Source organism: Sarcophilus harrisii, chromosome 1, assembly GCF_902635505.1.
Source record: "Sarcophilus harrisii chromosome 1, mSarHar1.11, whole genome shotgun sequence".
Taxonomy (NCBI): domain Eukaryota; kingdom Metazoa; phylum Chordata; class Mammalia; order Dasyuromorphia; family Dasyuridae; genus Sarcophilus; species Sarcophilus harrisii.
This window is the reverse complement of record NC_045426.1, coordinates 150,680,825-150,694,385: the sequence shown is the minus strand read 5'-3', so window position 1 is coordinate 150,694,385 and position 13,561 is coordinate 150,680,825. Positions and strand designations below refer to the sequence as shown.

The window sequence follows — 13,561 nt, the reverse complement described above, 5'->3', positions numbered from 1 at the left end:
AAAATTGTTTGCACAGCATAATAAATATGGAAATATATTTAGAAGAATTGCTCATATTTAACCAAATTGTATTGTTTGTTGTTTTGGGGAGAAGGGAGAGAAATGGAGAGAGAGAAAAAATGGAATACAAGGTTTCACAGAAGTGAATGTTGAAAACTATCTATCTTTACATGTATTTGGAAAAAATAAAATACTATTAAAATAGAAATAAAAAAACAGGACAATACAAAAGAATTTCACAAGCTAAGAAACTGGAGGGCATAAGAGGAAAAAAATTCAAACTAGACACTTATCTAGACAAGGAAAGTTAAAGATTTAAGATAAAGGAGGGAATGCCAATTTAATAAATAAGAAGAAATTAATTTGTAAAGTAATTGAATTTCTGAAATCACACTAGTTTCATAATTCCTGGAAGTCCCCCAGTGCACAGAATGCCCAGAAGCTACACTATCCCTGACTTACTCTGTATCAAAGATAAAAGTATTGGCCTTAGAATTCTTCAACTCTAAAAACAAAAACATAAATTACTGGAGGAAAGTCTCCAATAATTAACAAGAGCTCTTGGGAAAAAAATTGGAAAATAGTTTGTGCTTCTCTCCTCCTTTGTCCCAATTAGATCTACACCAACATTGGATAGCATTATACCACAATAAGTTCTAAATGAATAAGTGGTCAAAATATAAAAGATCATTAAAAAAAATACTTGTTAGAAAATGAATGAAAACTGAGTAGCATAATATCTAATCTCTCTAAAATTCATTATGGAGCAGCTTGGTGGCACAATGAATAAAGTTTTGGCTTTGATGTTTGGAAGACTCATCTTGATGAGTTCTAATTGATCTCAAACACTTAATATGCTGGGAGAGTCATTTAACCCTGTTTACTTCAATTTCCTCATTTGTCAAATGGATTGAAGAAAGAAATAGCAAAACATTCCAAATAAGGTCACAAAGAATGGGGCACAACTTAAACTATTAAATAACAATGTTCCTAATAGTTCTAGGTATATAATTCTATAAGTAATGTATTGTAACTTTAACTATAAAAAAAGTTACCAACTTAACATGAGGTAGAAGTGATCGCGCTAAATAAAGAATACAATTTTGATTACATGTTATTTAAAAGTTTGACACAAACAAATCAATAAAGTTTACACATGAAGAGAAAATATTTGTGGGAAAAATCTTTACATGAATTATCTCCAATAAAATCTAGTATCCAAAGTACTTGGAGACTTAATTCAAATACAAGATAAAGATCTATTCCTCAATAAATGAGTGATTAAGGGAAATGAACAAGCTATTTTTCAATAGAAGAATTGAAAATCAACAACAGTATAAAAGATGACTCAATCAATTTTAAGAGAAATGCAAATTAATATAATCTAAGGTCTCACCTCATAACCAGCAAATTGGCAAAGATTACAAGGTTGATATAATGAGTGCTGGAAGTACAAGAAGGTAAGCACTCTAATATGCTCTGGGTAGTGTTGTAAATTGATCTAATATTTCTGGGAAATAACTTAGAACTGTGCCCAAAAAAGCAAATGAAATGTCTATATCCTTTGATCCAGAGATGCTTTTGTCAGACATATACCCACAAGGTCAACAGTAGAACATAAGGTTCCATATAGAAGTCCATCCTTTGGTGACTGGCTTAACAAATTGTGAATGACATGAAATAACATGGTATAATAACATAAGAATGAGGAATATAAGTATTTCAGAGAAGCATGTAAAGGCATTAACTGAAAAAGCAAATAGAAATTAAAAAAAAAATGTACCCAATGATTATAAGGTAGATAGAATAAAAGGTAATTGAAATGCCCAGAAAATAAATGACAAATTAATGAACATTTATTAAGCACTCTGTACCAGGCACAATATTAAGAGTTAAAGTACAAAAAATAAGGCAAAAAACATTCTTGGCCTTAGAAAGTAATCTTAGAGAATAAGACTTAAAAATGTGGAGATGTGAACTATGATGTGTTAGAAACTGATTATTCAATGCTCTGTGACAGTGTGAGGGGAAAAGTTTGGAAAAGCAGAAAAATCCTGGTTTTCTGGTTTCCAGCTTTACAAGAGAAATCAAGTTGTTTCAAACTTTATCTAAGCCCCTGAAGGGAGAGAAAGGCCCAGGAAAGAAGGTAACATGTAGAAAAGTCAACACCTCAATAATGCCCCTCTGCCTAGAGAGTTTGGGAAATTTCCTCTTAGGTGAACTTGTGTGTGTGTGTGTGTGTGTGTGTGTGTGTGTGTGTGTGCTCATCCCCCTCTGTGAAGATCGTGTATTTTTAAATCAGCAGGAGTCAGGAATTCAGGTTAGGGGAAAACCGTCAGTCTTTATTCTCAGTGAAGAAGGATCGGAGGTGGAAGAGAATCGGCGTGAATGTGTCAGTTGGTCAAAAGCTAGCTCGACCAGCAACCAAACCCACTCAAAGTCTCGGGCCCAAACCCAATCTCCCCAACCTTTCCTTCTCTTACCCACCCTGGTTTTCTTACAAACCATCAGGACTTGCCGGAGAGTGGGCAGGGACCATTCTTTATCCAATCATTATATTAATAAGTATAGCCCAATTACTATTTGCCTCATGTACTTGGGACCTCATCATCAACCAAACCTCACCCTTTCATCTCCTGCTTTCTTTTATTTTAGAACACAGGTGGTCATGCCATCCCTGACCCTCAGGGATCAGAGCCCCAAGGGAGGTGATCCGCCTTCCCTTTCTCAGAAGGATGGCACCAAAAAAGGGGTGATCACAGCCTCCCTGACTTCTCAGAAAAAGCGGTGAAAGTACTAAAAAGGAGATGATCCGCCCCCTGACATCTCAGGAAGGAGATGAAAAGCACCAAAAGGAAATGGGGGTTGTAGGTTTCTGGGCTGAAGGGGCTTGTTCAAACCCATCACAGGGGGTATTACACAAGCACTGCAATGAATGCTATTAGGGATGACCCTCCCCTCAGTGTCAGGCTCAATGTGGTTAACAAACATAATTTTACATCAAGTAGTGGAATAGCAAACAATATAAATCAACAGGTTTGGAAAAGATCACCGAAGTCCTAGAAGGTGGGTATAAACAACAGTCACCAATACACCTTCCAGCAAAGCGATTCCAAAAATCAATCTTTGTCCATTCTTACATGTCAGGAATCCAATAATCCCCTGAGTTTTGAAGTCCTGCAAAAAGTCTTTTTTGTGTTAGGGAACAATTGAGATTTTAGTGTTCATTATCATTTTCAGAGAATCCAATGATTCCTGAAGGTTTTCAAATCTATGGCTCAGAAAACCAATGATTCCTTTTTAAATCCAACAATTTTATGTCCATAGGTCAAACCCATAACTGCCCGCTCTTTCAATGGTGCCAATCACAACAGAACCACCCGATTTTCTTGGGTCTTCTCCTTTGTTTCAAAGGGTCTCCCTTCTTTGTGGACAAAGGAATTGGCTGTTGGCACCCATCCAATTCCTTCTCCATCCTGTAGAGATACAAGCAAACCCTCTCCCCAAAGCATTGCCTATCTGATCCTTTCCATTCACCCTTTCTGGTCTCTCCCATCACCTGGCGATTATCTAAAGATAGTGGAGCTGCTCCCACTGGACACTGACCTTCTGGTAGGTTATAAAACCTTCTGCAGCCAGTGCATCTTTGTCAAAAATCAAAGTTAAATATAAAACTAGATTTAGAAGTTCTCAAGGGTTACCTTGGCTCCCCCCTTTCTTTTGTTTTGGAGGGCGTCTTTATTCTTTTCTCCTCTCCCTTTGCCTGTCCTTGAGGGATTAAAAGTATGGTTGTGTAAGATCTTATACTGTGCACAAAGTGTCAAAATGTTTTAAGTATAAACAGGACCATTGTCTTTTTTTTCTTTTTCAATTGGCAAATGCTTGTGTGGGAATTCCAGTGACCCTGGGCTGTCTCTTTGCTGCTGGCTTTGCAAATGTCCCGAAAATTCTCACAACATGGATGAAAGACAGGCGACCAAAAGATTTATAATGGTCCATCCATTTGCCAGATTTCATTGGGTCTCAGAATGAAGGGGTTCAGGGGAAACGGGATGGGGAGGGCCCAGCCCAAAGGGGGCAAAACACTTGGGCATGATAAAGCAATGGGGGCTGGGGAGATAAACCAAGGCAAGAAAGAGTGACAGCCATTCCCAAACTTGATTAAAGACAGAAAGGGAACACAAAAGTTCTGTCTGTTTTTTTTTAACATAGGGGTAGAGGATTGATCTTAAAGAAATAAATAAAATAGAAAATAAATAAAACAGAGGGTATAGAGGGAACTTCCACATTGGAAAGAGCTGTAGGGATAGTTTTCCAATCTCTCGGCTACAAGAATCCGTGATCAGTGGAGTAAGACCAAAGTCGGCTGATTTCATCACTCTCTGTTTAGATTCCTTTATCTCCACATAGAAATACCTGCCTCCATCAGGGTTCCATTGGAAGCCAGGCTGAGATTTTTAAATCTTTCCGACTTTGGCTCCTGGCACCAATTCAGCAAGATATTCTGCATTGGATTCAGGATACTGATTAATTTTAAGGTTGTTGCTGACGTCTACCAATATTTTTCCTTGGAGCTCCTCAGCTAACTTTCCAAGAAACTTATAATGATCCCTGTGGATTGCTATAATTATAATATCAGATCTCTGGGCAGCTTCTGCATGGCTTAAGACTTCAATTTCTTTGTGGCACAGACTGGATTGCTCAGGATTTCGGCTTCCAAAGACCACAGAGTAGCCACATTGGAACATCTTATGGCCTAGTGATCTTCCAAAGTCTCCTGTTCCAAACACACACACACTGACTCTTTCTTGACAGAAGAGTTCACATTCATGGCAAAAGAAGCCTGATCTTTCTCCATAACTGCGAGGAGCCAGGCTTCCAAGTTCGTAACTCGGTTGCAGCAGCTGCTGCTGCTGTTTACAGCTGATTAGATCAGTCCTAGGTGGGGAGGGTTGGGAGCCATATGAATGTTACTAGCACTATGCCTCCCCACCATCCATCCACTACAGCCTCTTATGGAGATCATGGAGGTCATGGAGGTCATGGAGATCATGGAGGTCATGGAGGTCATGGAGGAGGAGGAAGCATGATGCCCATGACCTTCTATTTTGGCTATAAGAATGTGGAATTGCTGTTTTCTGGATTGGTGATCAATACACCTGGGAAATGGCTGGGGCATTTTGGCTGTCTTTTGTTAGCGATGTTTATGAAGGCCTCAAGATAGCCCGGGAGAGTTTGCTCCGTAAGTCCCAGGTCAGCATTCGCTACAACTCCATGCCAGTCCCAGGACCAAATGGAACCATCCTTATGGGAACGCACAAAACTGTTGGACAACAGATGTTGAGTTTCCCTCATCTTCTGCAGACAGTGCTGCATGTCATACAGGTGGTCATCAGCTACTTCCTTATGCTTATCTTTATGACCTACAATGGATACCTCTGCATTGCAGTGGCAGCAGGTGCTGGAACAGGCTACTTTCTCTTCAGCTGGAAGAAGGCAGTGGTAGTGGACATCACAGATCACTGCCATTAATGTCACACTAGGATGTGATGTGGCCTTATTTACCACAATGGGAAGTAACTGGAGACTGAGGGAGTTGATTTCAAAGTCCTCCCATTGTCCCTCCATGGCCCCTTGCCTACCATCACTTGCATAGACAACAAATCAAGGAGGTTTGTCTACTAACCTCCAAGCTGGATGATGCCCTCCCCAAACTGTTGATTTCTGCTACTAGACTGAAATCCTCAGTTCTCCACTAATCAAGGTAGTCTTTTTTTTTTTTAATGAATTTGATTATCTATTTCCCCTTTTTAATTTTAATTTTTAAAAAAAATTTTTGAGTCATGCAGAAGGGGTAACTCATACCCACCACATAACACTATGTTTGTTGGACTGAGTGAGGAAATAGGGTGTGCCTTTGCTGAGGTGTGAAGTGTTGCATGGCAATCTGATTTGAGCTAAATAAAAGTGTGATAGCATAAAACATGTGTTCCCTTGAATAACAGCATTCTGGGTCAGAAAGCTTCTGTTTACCTTTTTATTCTGATCTCACCAATCACAATTGACAATCAACTTAATAGAAAATATTTTCAAATAAAACCATTGGCATATTTTCATCTTGCTCCCTTAGTTGTTTATAGCTTTGTGAAATGAAAATTCTCATGCTTGTCTGTAGTAGTTATTGGGGAGGACCCCAGCACAAGAGTCCTCGATTAAAAGGGAGGCATCTATGAATGATTTGCATTTCCCAGATTCCTCTGCTGGTTCCACCTTACCTCCATTTCCTACTAGAGAAGTCTCCCCTCCTCCAGCCTGTTCTGTCAGTGTCAGTCTTGGCCCATGGGGCAATGTATTAAAATAATACAAGGTCTGTCTTTAGCTTTAAAATAAGGACTGATTTTGACCTTTAGTTTAGCCTCTAAATTCGTTCAGTTTTTTTTTCATTTGAGGACTTAATTGCCTAAAAGAATGACCCTTGTGAATTGTGATTTCTTCCCCAGTATTCTCAAGGGTCATTCTTCCTGTTGATCTTACTTTGCAAAAATCTTTTTATGTGTTAGGGAATCCAATGATTCCAGCAGATTTTGAAGTGTTGTAACAGTCTTATCATTTCTCAGAGAATCCAATGATTCCTGAGAGTTTTCGAGTCCTACGGCTCAGAGAATCCAATGATTCCTGAGGGTTTTGAAGTCCAACAATCTTTGATGTCCATGAGTCAAACGCCATAACTGCCACGCTCTTTCAATGGTGAGCACAATCAGCAACAGAACCACCCTCGAACCCAGGCCCATTCTCTCCCAGCTTCTCTTCCTGTCTCTCTCTCTGCCTCCACCCACCAAAATCGTCATTTCCTATACAACACATCAGGACTTGCACGGAGAGTGGGCAGGGACCATTCTTTATCCAATTATGTATATTAATAGAGTATAGCCCAATTACTATTTAGCCTCACGTACTTGGGACCTCAGTGCATCAACTCAAACCTCAGCCCATTACACCCCTCTCTGTGTCTTTCTCTACCTCTCTTTCTTCCACCCCCATCTTTTTCTCTTCTTTTCCTTTCTTTCTCTTCTTCCCTCTTTTCCTTCCTCCCATTACTCTCTCTCTCTCAGAATTGAGATTTCTCACTCCAATTGGGAAAGCTCATTCTCTCTGTGTATTGCTTGTAATATATCTTTTCATAAATACTTCCTCAATTTTTGTTATTTGTTTGGATAAATGTATCTATTTCCTATTTGCTATTTGTGTTCATTGTGAAATCAGCATTTAGTGCAAAGGGAGTCAAACAAATTCATTTATCAAAGAAAAAATCAAAGATAGCATATATATAAAAAATTATACCAAACAATACAGAATGAATGAGCTTTTTTAGTGGGAGTGAGAAATCTCAACTCAACCAGTGTAGAGAGAGAGCCTCACATATGATGTAAGGGAAAATTACCCAAAGTCTCTACAACAGTGAGCTGGGAAAAGGGATAAAATTGAGGTGCCACTTCTTCCATGGGTCTGTCATTCCCTTCAGGAACTCTTCCTGTCATATGTTTATAGATCATTTAATAATTTCTTCTAATGTGGAAATTCCCATTCAAATGGTTTTTAAGGTAAAATTACATTCTTTTATTTTAAGCACTTTTTAAAAAGCACTTTAACATTTATTTTTTAAATAACTTTTTATTGACAGTACATATTCATGGGTAATTTTTTACAACATTATCCCTTGCACTCACTTCTGTTCTAACTTTTCCCTTCCTTCCCTTCCCTTTACCTCCTCCCCTAGATGGCAAGCAGTTTTATACATGTTAAATATGTTAGAGTATATCCTAGATGCAATATATTTGTGCATTTGTGCAGAATCTAACAGTTCTCTTGTTGCACAGGGAGAATTGGATTCAGAAGATAAAAATAATCTGAGAAGAAAAACAAAAATGCAAACAGTTCACACTCATTTCCCAGTATTCCTTCTCTGGTGTAGCTGATTCTGTCCATCATTGATCAATTGGAACTGAATTAGATCTTCTCAGAGTGAATGTAAATAGCAATTCTGACCCTGAGGGTCTTTCCCTTCCAGATTGGATTTCTGTTGTTGTTGTTGCTTACTAGGTAAAAAAGTCCATTCTCTGCCTCAGTTCTTAATGGCCTTAATCACTGATTGAGTGTTGCCTCAGACTGCAATCTGTTAAAAACTTTTATCTTAAAAAGGCCAAGATCTCCTCTTGTATGTAGGGCTATCTTCAATTGTTCTGATCTATAATCTTACCACTGGACCTGGATAGCTCCCAAGGAGAAAGGCTGATATCTTGGCACAGTCCACTCTCATCCAAATTCAATTTACTGTCATGCTATGGCATCACCTCCCTGATGTCACGTCCTCTTCTATTAGAAATTAGATCAGTTCAAATTGGAACAAGAGGTTTGGCAATTGTTAATGCTGTAAAGTTACCCATGCATATATCCTGTAAATAAAAAGCTATTAAATAAAAAATAATAAAAAATTAAAAAAAAAAGAAATTAGATCAGTTCACAACTCTACCAACAATATATGAGTGTCCTAGTTTTCCCACATCCCCTCCAGCATTTGTCATTATCTTTTCCCTTCATCTTGGTCAATCTGAGAGATGTGTAGTGATACTTCAGAACTGCCTTAATTTGCATTTCTCTGATCAGTAGTGTTTTAGAGCACCTTTTCATATGATTAGAAATGGTTTCAATTTATTCATCTAAAAATTGTTTGTTCATATCCTTTGACTAAGTTGGAGAATAAGTGCCTTTTTTTAAAAAAAATTGTTTTTTGAAATTCACAACAACCCTAAGAAAGAGATGTTGTTATTATTCCCATTTCATAATTGAGGAAAATGAGGCAATGAGGTTAAATGACTTACTCAGAACCACATAGCCAGTGTCTAAGTCCAGATAGTGATAATAAAATAGTAATAGCTAGCATTTATCTATTGCTTACCAAGTGCCAGGCACTGTGATAAGTGTTTTACAACTCATATGTCACTTGATCCACACAACAACTGGGGAGGTAGATTATCTCTATTTAGCAGATAAAGAAACTGAAGGAAATGAAATTCAAGTGACTTGCCAAAGATCATACAAGTATCTGAAGTCACATTTGAACTCAGATCTCTCTGATTCTAGGCCCGGTGCCCTTTCCCATAACCTAGCTGTGTAGAGACCAGTTACACTTTGCCTGCCTTTATGACTTCTTTTGCATTGAAGTCATCACCTATTAAAATATGTTTAAATTTAATTTGGGTCTTATTAATCCAATGGAATTCCTTTACCTTCCCATCCTCTGACATTTTGGCAATAAGCCTCAATTATCTTCATGGTAATAGTATTTGTGGATGATTTGGATTTGAATTTGGATCATGTGGATTTGTGGATGCTTATTTGTAATGAGCAATGTACTATGAAATTTCTAAGTGTCCCTTGAAATAATATTTAGGTTCTCTTTGGATACAGAAAAATGGCCTTTACATCTTCTCTTTTTGGCCTCTTTTAAGAGAATCTCTTAAAAGCAATTCTATTTATCTGCAATTACCTTTTGTCTTTTAGATTTCTGTATAGCAAGAATGTCAAGACATAGATGATCCAGTTTCTCCAGTGGTATTTCAACTTGTTGGGCATTATAAAGAACTTGATGTTCAAAATTTTAATCTACTCAAAATAAATTGCATTATTATTATTTTTTGTTTTTACATTGCCAAAATCTCTTCCTATATCCTTCCCCCTCAATCTTCCCAGAGTACCATCCTTTATAGCAAAGTTTTTTTGTTTTTAGGAAAGGAAAAAGGTAGGGGGATGAGAATAAGCTAAACTAATCAATGATTTAAAAACATGCCAATATGTGAGGCAGCTATGTGGTATAGTGGACAGTGTACTGGGCCTACAGTCAGGAAAACTCATCTTTCTGAATTCAAATCTGGCCTCAGACACTTACAAGCTGTGTGACCCTGGGCAAGTCATTTAAACCTATTTGTTTTGGTTTCTTTGGTAAAATGAACTGGAGATGAAAACAGCAAACCTTTGTAGTACCTTTGCCAAAAAAAAAAAAAATCCATACCTAAAAAGGATCACAAAAAGTTGAAAATGACTGAAAAACAATCAAACATGTATAATGTTCTGCCTCTGTGGATTTCTCATCACTACTGTGTTGGAATCTTTACAAATTGTTAAGTCATTAGAGTTGATAGAGACAATAATTATCTAATTTGGCATGGTTCAATGATTGATTTGATCTTGGAAGGAGATGTTTTGGGCTGGAACTTGAAACAAGGTACTAAGTACAACTGATAGAAACGATGCTTGTGTTCACACCTTTAGAGAACTCATAAGTATCTAAGTACTCAATGGAGTTCACACTTTGGGAGATTTCAGGGATTAGTATGAGATATCCGAATTCACACCTCCCTTGAAGTTCTTAGGGCCAGAGAACACTCTGGGAGATAACATAGAATCTCTCTCTCTCCAGAAGGAGGAGTTAACCTTTGGGAGATGATATATATACAGGAAGCTCTTAGAGCTTGAAAGAGTTACTTGGGAACATTCCCAGGGGTCGGAGAGGAGCACTCTGGAAGGAAGCCCACAAGCCCTATCTTCAAGGCAAGGGAGATTCATTGCATCTTGCAGCTTGGTGCTGGCTGGAGGCTGAAGAAAGCAGAGGCAGAAGCCAAGGACAAAGCTGCAAGAGCTCTTGGAACCAAGCAGAGAGATAGGCCTTAGCTAACCGGGCTATATTGAAGGACACAATAAAAGATCTGAACTTTTATCAGCTGGCTGCGATTTTGGAGTAATTATTTACTTGTAACTGAAAGTAAGGCTGCCTCCAGAAAACCTCCCCGAGAAATCTGCTTTCTCCCAGAGAGAATTATTATTATTATTTTAAAGAAGAGAAAAACACCAACACTACTGAAATCTTATTTTAATGCCGGAGAAACTGAGGCAAGATAGAGATTAGAGATCTTCCCAGGTTATTTTTACCTTCTGAATCCAATTCTCCCTGTGCGCAAGAGAACTGTTTGGTTCTGCACACATATATTGTATCTAAGATATACTGTAACCTGTTTAACATGTATAGGACTGCTTGCCATCTAGGGGAGTGGGTGAAGGAAGAGAGGGGGAAAATTGGAACAGAAGTAAGTGCAAGGGATAATGTTGTAAAAAACTGCCCTGGCATGGGTTCTGTCAATAAAAAGTTATTATAATAATAATAAAAATGATAGAGATTAGAGAGTATTTAATAATTTATTAAATGGGAGAGATTTACTGGGACCAAATAGATCCATGGTTTGGTCCCAGGACTGAATGAGACTATCATCTCCAAAAATCCAGTCCCCAATCTGAATTCTCAATGACATATATATATATATATATATATATATATATATAGCTCAGACACAGGGGGTAAACGGAGCCAGAGTCAGGGTCAGGGTCAAGAGCAGGAATAGAACTCTGACAGGGTGGGGTGAGCCCTGGAGATGGGGATGACATAATGGGGGGAGGCACCCCCGAGATGGGGAGAGGCATCTTGATAAGATGATATCTGATATCATGATAGCTTGGGATGGGGAGAGGCATTCTGATTTTATAAGATCTTTTATCCTTATCAAATATTCTGATGATTAAGAGGGAGGGGTGGTTGCAGGATTGAACAGAACAATTAGAAACCTAGGCAGGACAATTTAGGGAGACTAAGTCAGGATAATTAGGGAAACTGAGTCAGGACAATAAAGGAGAACAGTGGCATGACATTATCTTCTCAAATTTCTTCTTTGGGGAAAAACTTGGGTTTTTTAAAAATAATTTTATAACATTCATTTTAAATTACAGTTATTTTTCTTTATATTTCTATTGTAGTAATCATTTTACAAATCATTTTCTTTCCTTTGATTACTGAATTTTGCGTCAGTTCCTGGAAGTCTTACAAGTCTATGTTTCTGGGTATTCATACTATTAGTAGTTTCTTACAGCACAGTAATATTCCATTACATTCATACCACAATATTTTATGTATTATCCAGTCATTAGGCATGTTTCTCATTTCCAGTTTTTTGCCATCACCACAAATGCTACTACAAGTATTTTGGTGTACATGCACAAAATTTCAATTGTTAATGTTTATTGATAATCATAAAAACTGATTTTTAGCACCTTCTAACCCCTTTTCTACTATAGTCACCACAGCAACAAAGAGAACTGCATAAAGCTGATGTCTATTTTGTATTTTATTTTATTTCATGGCTTGCCATGTTTAAAAACATTCAATGCTAAGTAGTCAATCTGCTAATGAATGGTCTCTCCAAGCTTTATTCTCAGGAAGTCAGTATAGTCTATTGACTGGATTCTACTGAAAGCCATTCTATAATGGTATAACTTGACAAAACTTACATTGCATTGGCGGGGCCTTTAAAAATATGGGCTCATCCCCATGTTATAATAAAGATATCAGAGTCTTACTCTGAAAATTTGTACATAGTAGGTACTTAATAAATTTTTCTTCCATTGAAGTTCATTTTAGTGATACTATTTTTTACATTATAAACATTTCTAACATATCTTCATTCCATGAGAGTTGCTTTGTAACAAAGTAAAAGTAAAACTAACAATTCAGTGACTGCATTCAAAAGTATATGCAAATAGCTATGTACCATGAAGTGGCCCAAATCAGGACTCACAAAATTTCCAACTCAATGAATCTGTATAATTTACCTTACTCCTGTCTATCTCAACTTCCTTATCTTTAAACTGAGAATAATGATAATGATAATGATAATAACACTACCTCCCAAGATTGTTGTAAGGTTAAGATACTACTAAGGACAGCTAGCTAGATGTGGATAGTAGATAGTGGAAGAGTGGATAGTGCTAGACCTAAAGTCAAGAAGATCTGGATATAAATCCAGGCTGAGATAACTTGTTATGTAGCTATGTAACTCTGAAGAAGTCACTTAATTTTTGTTTGCTTCAGTTGCCTCAACCCTAAAGTAGGGATAATAACAGCACTACTTCCCAGAGTTGTATAGATTAAATGAGATAATAATTGTAAAGCATTTAACATAGTTCTTGGCACATTATCTGGAGCCACCCCCCAAAAAAATCTCCACTTAAAAGTGTATTTTTTAACTAACAGAAATTTATTTCCTCTTTTTTTTTTCCTCCACTGGGGTGAGGGAAAGAAAAATGAAAAACAAATTCCTTGCAACAAACATTCAATCAAAGCAAATGAGGAAATTTGTACATTTTGATTATGATCTATATTTTGTCTATTGGCATATAGATATCTATAGTCATAGATATTGTTTCTGACTTTCTACTCAATTATTTTCTCTTTAATGAATTTCCTCTTCTTTGTATTTTGTATCATGCCTACTATTTTGTTTGGCTTTTTGCATATTTAGTATTTACTTACTAGAGTATATGATGTTATGCTCTGTTAGAGTATAAGTTCCTTGAGAATAGAGACATTATTATTATTGCTGTTTGTCCTTTGTTATTAAAAAGAACCAATGACATTACATAAATGATGTCTTGACTATTTAATTTTTGTATCTCCAAA

The 13,561-nt window shown here is 37.2% G+C and overlaps 1 long non-coding RNA gene and 1 pseudogene across 1 annotated transcript in view; one reads left to right on the top strand and one right to left on the bottom strand.

Annotated features, from left to right (window-relative positions):
- Nucleotides 1-13,561, bottom strand: part of LOC116423232 — a 66,005-nt gene that overhangs the window by 7,480 nt on the left and 44,964 nt on the right. The window lies entirely within an intron of this gene.
- Nucleotides 4,967-5,543, top strand: LOC116423229 (annotated as a pseudogene).